General features: G+C 37.8%; 1 pseudogene; it reads left to right on the plus strand.

Annotated features, from left to right (window-relative positions):
- The first annotated feature begins 374 nt into the window (after window positions 1–374).
- On the plus strand, window positions 375–1930 carry LOC117695026 (cyclin-D-binding Myb-like transcription factor 1 pseudogene; annotated as a pseudogene).
- The last annotated feature ends 8339 nt before the right edge of the window (window positions 1931–10269 follow it).

Raw genomic sequence — 10269 nt, forward strand, 5'->3', positions numbered from 1 at the left:
AATTTTTACATTTTTTTTTTATGAACATAAAGTGAAAAAGTCTGTTAATATCTAAATTTTTATGTATTCTGAAATCCAGTTGACAGAAATGCCAAATTTCATTTCAGTGCTGGTATATGTTTGATAAAAGAAGTGCAATGGAAATATAAAATCTTTCAAAGAATCAATTAATGAATAATTGACATTTTTATTTTTCAACATTGAAAGTCATATTGAGATAAATCAGCAGTTTTCTGAAGTTTCTGTGCTAAGAGACACTTGAACTTGTCTTGTGCATTCTCAGACATTGCCAACTAGACCAGAAAAAAAGATAAGGTAAACATCTCTAACAGCAGCAATTTTTACTGGCTCGTCATACTCACAGCTCTAAATCAATGAGTGCTCACGAATGTCAAACAGGCAAGTGCTACAGATAGCATCATTTTTATAGTATGCAGATTAAGGGAAAGAGACTATGGGAAGTATTGTAGCATATCTAGCCTGTGACTAGATTTGAAAATGAGTACATTTGTAGAGGTTTCTAAGGAAGTAGCACTTCAAGTTGTGAACTCTGTCTTACTGAGGACACAGGCAGGAACCTCATTATTTTCCTTCAAAATGAGGCTGATAAAATGGAAAATGCTACTGAACCTCTGCATAAGAGGCCTAATTTGTCTCCAGAGATTGATTCATCTCCTTACCAGTTGTTGCATTCCCACTAAAGGAAATGCAATAGAGTTTTGATTGGGTCACAACCAGAGCCACAGAAATGGCAAATGAAGAGCTTACTGGGAGAACTATGATGCCATTCCAAATTTTATGGGATGAAAACTAAGATGAAGTAATTTCATTGGCTAATGAGCAAAAGTCAATTGTTAGCCAAGCATGGTTCACAGGTAACAAAGTTAAGGATGCTCTAACCAATCAAGGACATAAATGGAAACAGGGCATGTGGTCCAAGGAAGAAACAGATATTCTGATGAATAACATCAAGAGGTATATGGGGGAACATGGTGTAGAGAATCCTACAGAAATCATTTTTAAGATGTCAAAAGGTAAAAGAAAAGACTTCTACAGGTCTATATTATTGGGTTTGAATCGACCTTTGTTTTCAATCTATAGAAAAGTGGTCCAAATGTATGATGATAGAAACCATGTGGGTAGGTACAACCCTGAAGAAATAGAGAATCTCAAGGAGCTCTGGCAGAAGTATGGCAATGACTGGATAACAATAGGAGCTGTGATGGGAAGAAGTCCATCTTCGGTCAAAGACTGGTGCTGACAGATGAAGGATACTTACAACACAGTGAAATGGTCTGAAGAAGAAGAACAGCTTCTTCGAGATGTGGTTCATGAATTGACATGCACCGAGGTGGATGAGAAGGTTACCCAGGGTGTGTGTTGGGCAACAGTGGCTAAAAGAGTGGGCACTCGCTCAGCAAAGCAGTGTCGTGCTAAATGGCTCAACTACTTGAACTGGAAACAGACTGGAGGTATTGTGTGGACAAGGAAAGATGAAGTCATTCTCGTCCACAGGTTAGCAGATCTTGATGTAGCTGATGAAAGTGAAATTCCCTAGGATGAATTAGCTAAAGGATGGGAATGTGTTCGTTCACCACAATGGCTGCAAAGTAAATGGTGGACCATCAAAAGGTAAATGACAAATCACAAGGATTTTGCATTCCCATTCCTAGTAAGAGGTCTTCAACAAGAATATGAAAACAAGAGCACCAGCCTCAGATTTTGGGAGAATAAAACTGGATCTGAATTATCAGATAGCAACACTGATGATATCAGTGCTCAACAAGGTCCCTATGGAGTCATAGGTGCAGAAGATAATAACATGACAGGATTGCATGTTACTCTCCAGCTCATCCTCATGCCTTTGGCAGACTTACTTGCTGCTGTCATTGACTCTGAAATCATAACTCTGCCCACTGGACCACAGTAGATATTTGAGATTCTGCCTTATTTCATTTTTGCTCCATTCTCTCACCTTGCACCTATTTCCTTCAAACAAGTTCAACTCATGATCTTTTCTTAACTCTGACCATAGTAAGCCTGACAGCTGCTGAACTTGCTTCTCCTAACCTATCACATTTCATCCTTTATCCCCAAGCATCCTGTAAAAAGTACTACAGTCAATTACACCTGAAATGTCACATACAAAGAATCAATTGTTGCTGAAAATGACATTGCTTTTTCCACATCCCAAGCAAAATTAGCAGTCAATAGTGACATCTACTTTTTTTCTGAGTTTCATGGACTACTATTCATTCAAAGCAAACTATTTCCCTGAAAGAATTCTTTAGCTGAAATGGCTCTGCTGCCATAAATTAATGATGCTCTTATTTATAAATTTAGAGACCCAAACAGCAAAGAATTATTGACCCAAGCTATGAGTACAGCTGAAGAATTTTCCAACACCAATCATAAGAAGAAGAAATTCACTTCGATTTATTCAGTGCTTGCATTTCTAAGGAGTTAGTCTCTCATCATAGTAGAGCAAGTGCATTAAACAAGTGATGACAAAACCATGCTTTGTGCTTCTTCACTAACTGGCTCAACCAAGGCAGGGAATTTAACAGGTACTGAATCTGTGTTGCCTGTCAGAACACTAAGTCTCATAATCCAAAACCAGTAAGTATCAAGTATCATTGGTCCTCCTTGGGTATCCCAGTTTGTATAGACTTAAAGCATATTAGATTTGTTCAATATTAGTAGCGTATGCTTACAAACATGCAAAGATGCCAAAGAGGTATTATTGTATTTGCAGAGGAACAGAAGAAATGCCCAGGAGACTTAACTTTGCAGTGTCCTGATGACTCACATAGCTACTGTGGGACAACAATAAACATTATGACTATGCCTTTTTGTTTACTATTATCAATATATTTCAGATCTATTTTTATGACAGTGTGTGAATGTACAGAGTGAAGTTTAATTGCATGTATCCTTGTGTTAATGTTGTCAGGAGAGAATTACTTTTTATATCAGCTGTTGAAAAGTGTTTAAGTCACCAAAGTTTAACTGCAGTAGTATTTATTCCCATATCTCTGACATGGTACTCATTTGAGGCTATATGAGGCTTGATTAAATTTCACATAAGTCCTAACAATGTAGGCTAGTGCTTACTGGTTATAAATACAGGGGCTTGTGGAGAGAATTTGTAGTAGTTACTTTTAGTTAGCCCATCATTGGCACCCAGAAATGATTTAGGTAGAAAAAAAGTAGAAAGTTAGGAAAGAAAATTCATTACAGTTTTTTTTTAGTATTTTAAAAAGAACATGAGTTACTAACCAAACCCACTAGTAGCTAAGAAGTTTCCAACATTTCATCTTAAACCACTAGTTTACAGTTCACACACTGAAGTAAAACTAAATGGAAAAAGAGGTACCCTTCCTGAAACTGATAACCAGGGCATTTTATTACATATTGTCCTATATCAATTGCACAGAAGTTAGAGAAGGAATTTGAGTTGTACTTTCACCAAGCAATTTGCTTCATGGATGGCAACTTTAAGGACAAGTTTTACATCTGTAACAAATGAAACAGACCAATAGCCATTCCTACTGGTTTTGGCTAAACTGGCTTCTACATTCTAATTTACATGATTGCTAAAAAAAATCACAAAAGTATAGTTGTATAATTTGATTTTGAATAATTAAAAGCTTACTTAACTATTTTACATTAACAGACCGTAAAAAGAGTAAGAAATATTGGTTGGATACTGAAAAATTTGTATGTGTTCAGTTTTATTTCTCTTTTCTTTTTTTTCTAATCACAATAAAACAAATTTATAAGCATATGGAGAAATGCTTTGTGCACGTAGAAGAATGCAAATTAATCCATATATATCTCCTTGTACAAAGTTCAAATCCAAGTGGATAAAGGACCTTCACATAAAGCCAGATACACTGAAACTAATAGAAGAGAATTTGGGGAAGACTCTCGAATATTTAGGCACAGGGGAAAAGTTCCTGAAGACAACACCAATGGCTTATGCTCTAAGGTCAAGAATTGACAAATGGGACCTCATCAAATTGCAAAGCTTCTGTAAGGCAAAGGACACTGTCAACAAGACAAAACATCAACCAACAGATCGGGAAAAGATCATTACCAATCCTAGATCCAATAGAGGGCTAATATCTAATATATACAAAGAACTCAAGAAATTAGATGCCAAACAACAAAATAACCCCATTAAAAATGGGGTACAAAGCTAAACAAAGTATTCTCAACTGAGGAAACACGAATGGCCAAGAAGCACCTTAAGAAATGCTCAACATCCTTAGTCATCAGGGAAATGCAAATCAAATCAACACTGAGATACCACCTCACACCAGTCAGAATGGCTAAGATCAAAATTTCAGGTGATAGTAGATGCTGGTGAGGATGTGAAGAAAGAGGAACACTCCTTCATTGTTGGTGAGGTTGCAAGCTGGTACAACCACTTTGGAAGTCAGTCTGGTGGTTCCTCAGAAAATTGGATATAGCACTACCTGAGGACCCAGCTATACCACTCCTGGGCATATACCCAGAAAATGCCCCAACATATAACAAAGACATATGCTACACTATGTTCATAGCAGCCTTATTTATAATAGCCAGAAGCAGGAAAGAACCCAGATGCCTTTCAAAAGAGGAATGGATACAAAAAATGTGGTATATCCTCACAATGGAATATTACTCAGCTATTAAAAATAATGAATTCAAGAAATTCTTAGGTAAATGGATGAAACTAGAAAATATCATCCTGAGTGAGGTAACCCAATCACAAAAGAAAACACATGGTATTTACTCACTGATAAGCAGAGATTAGCCCAAATTTTGAAACATCAAAGATTCAACTAACAGATCACACGAAGCTCATGAAGAAGGAAAAACAAGTGTGGATGCCTAGGCCTTTCTTAGAAGGTGTAACTAAACACCCAAGGGAGCAAATATGGAGACAAAGTGTGGGACAGAATCTGAAGGAGAGGTTGTATGGAGACCATTCCACCTGGATGTTCATCCCATGTGCAGTCATCAAAACTAGACTATGATATGGATGACAGGAAGGGAAAGCTGACAGCAGCCTGATAAGGCTGTCTCCTTAGAGGTCCCTCAGAGTCTGACATAACCAGAGGCAGATACTTGCAGCTATCCATTAATCTGATCAAGGGTTCCCAATGGAGAACTTAGAGAGTAAACTGAAGGAGATGAAAGGGTTGGTGGCCCCATGAGGAGAACAACAATACCAACCAGCCAGAGCTCCCCAGGGTCTAAACCACCAGCCTAGGAGCACATATGGAGGAACACATGATTCCAGCTGTATATGTGGGGGAGGATTGCCTTGTTGGGCATAGGTGGGAGAGGAGATCTTTGGTCTCATGAAGACTGAACACTCAGTGGAGGGGAATCTGAGGGTGGGGAGGTGTAGTGGGGGGTAGGTGCGTACACACCCTCATAGAAGCAGGAGGAGAGGGGATGGGATAAGGGGTTCCTAGGTGGTGGTGGTAATTCGGTAAGGGGATAAAATTTGAAATATATATATTATATCCAATAAAAGAGGGGGAAAAATAAAAGGGGTTTGAACCAACATCCTTAATAAAATGTCAGCCCTCTTAAAAATTATCTTGATACTAAAATTTGTTTTGAGAATTTTATATTGCAGAATAATCAGCCTTGGTGTATCTACTCATCAAACAAGCTGGGCAGACCTGCTCAAACATCTGTGGTCCTGGAATTCCATCTGGATGCAGTGAAGACACAGCATCAGAGGCATATCAATTTACTCTTCCCACCACTCCTCTTCTAATATCTCAATGCCCGTAATCATCTTGAAGAAGTTAATGAAGAGTCAGCGCCCCTATTCCCTGGGCTTGGGGACTAAGGTGGTAAATGTTGGGCTGTCTTTCTAGGGAAAAGTAGTGGTTTTGTGGGAATAGAGAGGATTAGGTAGGATTTATTGCATAGCCATAACCTGTTGGTAGAAATCTGTACAATTATTATCAAGATGAAAATATAATTTCTTAAATAGTACAAAATTTACTTTCATTTCAAATTTCAAATTTTAAAGTTTTCATTGGTACGAGCTTCTTATTGATATAAAAGTGAGATAAATATTGTTACCCTCATAGGCATTGTACCAGTATAACACATTTAGGAATACAAGGCTTAGACCCAGTCCTTCTTTAACTTTTTAAAAACAGATTTGAGATGGTTAACCTGTGAGTTAAGGGACTATAGCAAATTCATGGCTTGGAGTTTATTGTTAGGGTATTTTCTATGTTTTATTTAGAAATAGCTAAGTGGAGTTAACAGACAACAGTCCAGATTACCTTACATGGTTTTCAAAACGTCAGAAGTCCACAGAATTGATATGACAAACATTTCTGTATTAATGTTCATTTTGATTAGAGACCTGTCTGCTCCTAACAGCTTCCTGAATTGAATTCTAAGAAGAAATTGAGCATCTTTGGAGTTTCTCCTGTTGTGGTGAGACAGCCACTAGACAAGAATTGCCTCTTTCCATCTACAGACAAATTACTGTCCAGAAAAGGATACACTTGCAGAATAGTCGACTGATTATATCTGTCTAGACAGAGTAATCAGCCCTTAATAATTCTGCAGCACTAAGGTCTGTTAGATGATCCTAGGCCAGAAGGCAGAAGAACAGATGCTCCAATGTTTTCTAGTAGAGGGAGTGTCCAGGTGTACAGAGGTCTCTATAAATTGGTTAAGGTTTAGAAGCTATGCTTTGTGCTTCCCACAATTATAGTTAACTCAGTCATTCTTCATTTCTGATGGGGTTGAAAACTTATAGCCTCATAGCCAATTCTGGCTATTTACCTTGAGAGAAAAGATTTGAGTGGATGGTTTTCAGCTGACATTCATTCTAAACCCAAGGAAAAAGCCAGGTTCAGAACTAAGTGTTTTAGTTAGGAGAGATGACAGAAGTTCTGGTCAGTCAACACAATGATGTACTGGGTATTAGGACTATCTTGTACCTCACTGATACAAGTTGGCATAATTATGCTCTAATTGTATTTTGAGAGAAAAGTTTTATTTTAACAGGAAGGGTGATATTTAGGAGGAGCTAAGGTGAGAGGAGTACTGAGAGGAAGACAAGGAGTAAGGAGAGGATGAGAAGAAAGTGAGGAGAAGCTAGATGATGAGAGAGAGTGGGGGGGGGGGGGACACAGGGAGGCAGATGTTCACGTATCTCCACCAGTCAAAAATAGTTGTTATATCTATGTTGGGTAGTGGGTTACACCTCTGACTGAGCATTACCAAATTATAAAGCCTTTGATTAGCATTTTTTTAAAAAGTGTATAAATTAAAAAAGGAAAAGGGGGCATGGGATAGGGGTTTTCTAATGGGGGAATGGGGCAAAGGGATGGCATCTGAAGTGTAAATATAATATCCAATAAAAATGGAAAAAAAATGAAGAAGATACAGTAACTTCACTGTCATGCTAAAATATAGACTGGACTATTGCTCATGCCACAGTACATAGAGGAGAGTTTCACTCTACCCACAAAGGTATAGTACCTTGTAACTTAAAAGATTATTTTCTCAATATATTAATTGGTGCTGGAAGTTACGATGGCAGCAATTATTCCTTAATCAACTTTTTTTCTCAAATAAATTACAGAGACCTTTTAATTTTTCAAAGCCTTAAGCATTAGCTTGGCAGACTCTCAACAAGCTCACTGAAGTTAACCATCTAGCCCCATCCAGTCACATGGCTAGCTATACCTCCTAGGCCTGTGATCACGTCCATCTCCTTTCATACCTTTTGGTGAAAAGGCTTCTCTCCTCTTTCTTTTCAAGTTCTTATTCTCCTCTCAGGAAGTCCTGCTTTCTACTTTCTGGCTAGGTAATTGACCATCAGATTTTTTTTATTAAAGTCAATCAAAGAATGCCTTAGGTAGGTGAGGAAGGACAAAGATACAATTTCACATAGCATACCCCAACAATACCTTCACTCTCACGCTAAAATTTAGACTTTAGATTAGTTCTCAGGCTACAGTTCCTACAGCAGCCCTTCCCTCTCAGAGATACTCAGAGGCATATGCTGAGAACATTATCTATGAACCTCTATGTGACAATTTTCCTGGTGTCATAATTTTCCAAATGCTATATTAGTTGCTCTTTATAACTGAAAAAGCCTTATGACCAATTGTGACCAATGAAAGAGAGACTTTATTCTAGCTTACAGTTACAGATAGAGAGTATGTAATAAATAGAAAAATGGCATCAGACAACCAGAGCCAGAAGCTGGCTAATTACATAATCAACCATAGCCACAGAGCTGAGTGTGATGTTGAAGTAGAGAAAGTTTATAAATTTTCACAGCCTGCTGCTCCCAGTGACATTATTTCTTTAGGAAGTCTATACCACCATCTCAAAAGAAGCTTCTAACAGAGAGCCAAGTGTGCAGATACCTTAGCCTATTAGGGACATTTTTAAATAACAAACCATAATACTCATTAGTGAGCTTATATTACAAGTGTGCTAGGGACAACATGTCCTGTTTATCACCTACTTCTATGCTTTCTGCCATGGATTCAGCCTGACAACAGGCTCCTACTGCAAAATCTCCCTTTCTCAGAAAGTTTGTAAGAAGGATTGCCAACTCTGAAACTTGACCCTAATTCCAATGTAGAGCCTTAGCCATGTTGTTGTCTCTGTCCATGGCATTAGTAATCTTAATATTTTTCTCATTCCCAGGAAACTATCTTAACCTTGAACCTACATCATAAGACCTTCCATAACAAAGGTCAGCAACATGACATGGGTGCCATTTTATAGAACCAGATTAGTTTGTGGAATTCTCCTATTTCTTTCACTATAGTTCTCCTTATTCTGGCAAGACTCTAAAGTCTTGATGACACACGTCATCTTTCTACCAGGTAAGAATCAGCATGGAGTCAAGTACAGTCCTGAACTCCCATCCCCCAGACTGGCTTAGAAGTAGCTGATGGGTTGGAGACATTCAATATCATCTTAAATATCTGCCTTTGTTTCCTAGTCCACTTTCATGGCCTGGACCTAATAAATATTTGTAGACCCTAGAGCCTTTCCACATGGCTACCCAAGCCAGCTCTAGAGTTACATTTTTTTGAAACTCAGTCTTACAAACTAGATTTTGCCACCATTAAATTCTGTACAAATGTAACAGTTTTTAGTCAGACCACACAAACATTCATAAAACTTCAAACAAACGAATCAAAATAATTACATGTTACTTCTTCTGGTTAATATACACAATTTCTCTTTTGTAGGTTATCTATACCCTATTGGCCAGCTGTTTATAAGTGTTTCTGCCCTGGCTTCTGCTGTGTGTGTGTGTGTGTGTGTGTGTGTGTGTGTGTGTGTGTGTGTGTGTGTGTGTGTATGTGTGTATATGTGTGTGTATGTGTGTGTATGTGTGTATGTGTGTATGTCTGTGTGTATGTGTGTGTGTATGTGTGTGTGTGTGTGTGTGTGTGTGTGTGTGTGTGTGTGTGGTGGTGGTGGTGGTGGTTTAAGTGGTTGAATAAAAATGAGCCCTCAAGACTCATAGGGAGTAACACTATTAGGAATCACAGTCTTGTTAGAAAATATGTGGTCTTGTTGGAGTAAGTCTGTCATTAGGGTACAGAATTTGAGGTTTCCAGAAGCTCAAGTTATGCCCAGAGATTCTTCTTTCATGTTGCCTGTGGATGCAGATGTAGAACTCTCAAGTGCCTCTCCAGCATCATGTCTGTTTGCATGGTGCCGTATATCCCTCCATGTGGATCAAGGACTAAACCTCTGAAATGTAAGCCAGCCCCAATTAAATGTTTTCCTGTATAAGCGTTGCCATAGTCATTGTGTCCCTTTACAGCAATAAAACTTAGATTAGATTATATACTGTTATTTCGACTGATATTTATTTCTAGGCATAAATGTTTTGTGATTTTTAAGTCATAAACATTTTATGAGTTTAACTTGAAAATATGGAAATTTTGTATATCAGAGATGATTTTTGGTGTTTTATTTGCCTGATTTTTAGGATAATGCATTTTGTGTTTCAGAATTTACCTGCGTCTTCTCTATGGATGTAGTCACAAAAGTTGTTTTCAATTTTATTAAAAAAGAACCAGCAGTGACAAGGTTACTGTACAGATTGTCCGTCTTTCATGTTAAGAAGTCTACAGCTCAAAAGTGTTTAGTACAGTTCTACTTTCTCTTGCAAATGAAATGTGCAAGGTACATATTCTTTTAATATGTTAATAAACTCATTTACATGATAAAGATGAATTAATAAGATTAGGGGTT

This window comes from Arvicanthis niloticus, chromosome X, assembly GCF_011762505.2.
Source record: "Arvicanthis niloticus isolate mArvNil1 chromosome X, mArvNil1.pat.X, whole genome shotgun sequence".
Lineage (NCBI taxonomy): Eukaryota > Metazoa > Chordata > Mammalia > Rodentia > Muridae > Arvicanthis > Arvicanthis niloticus.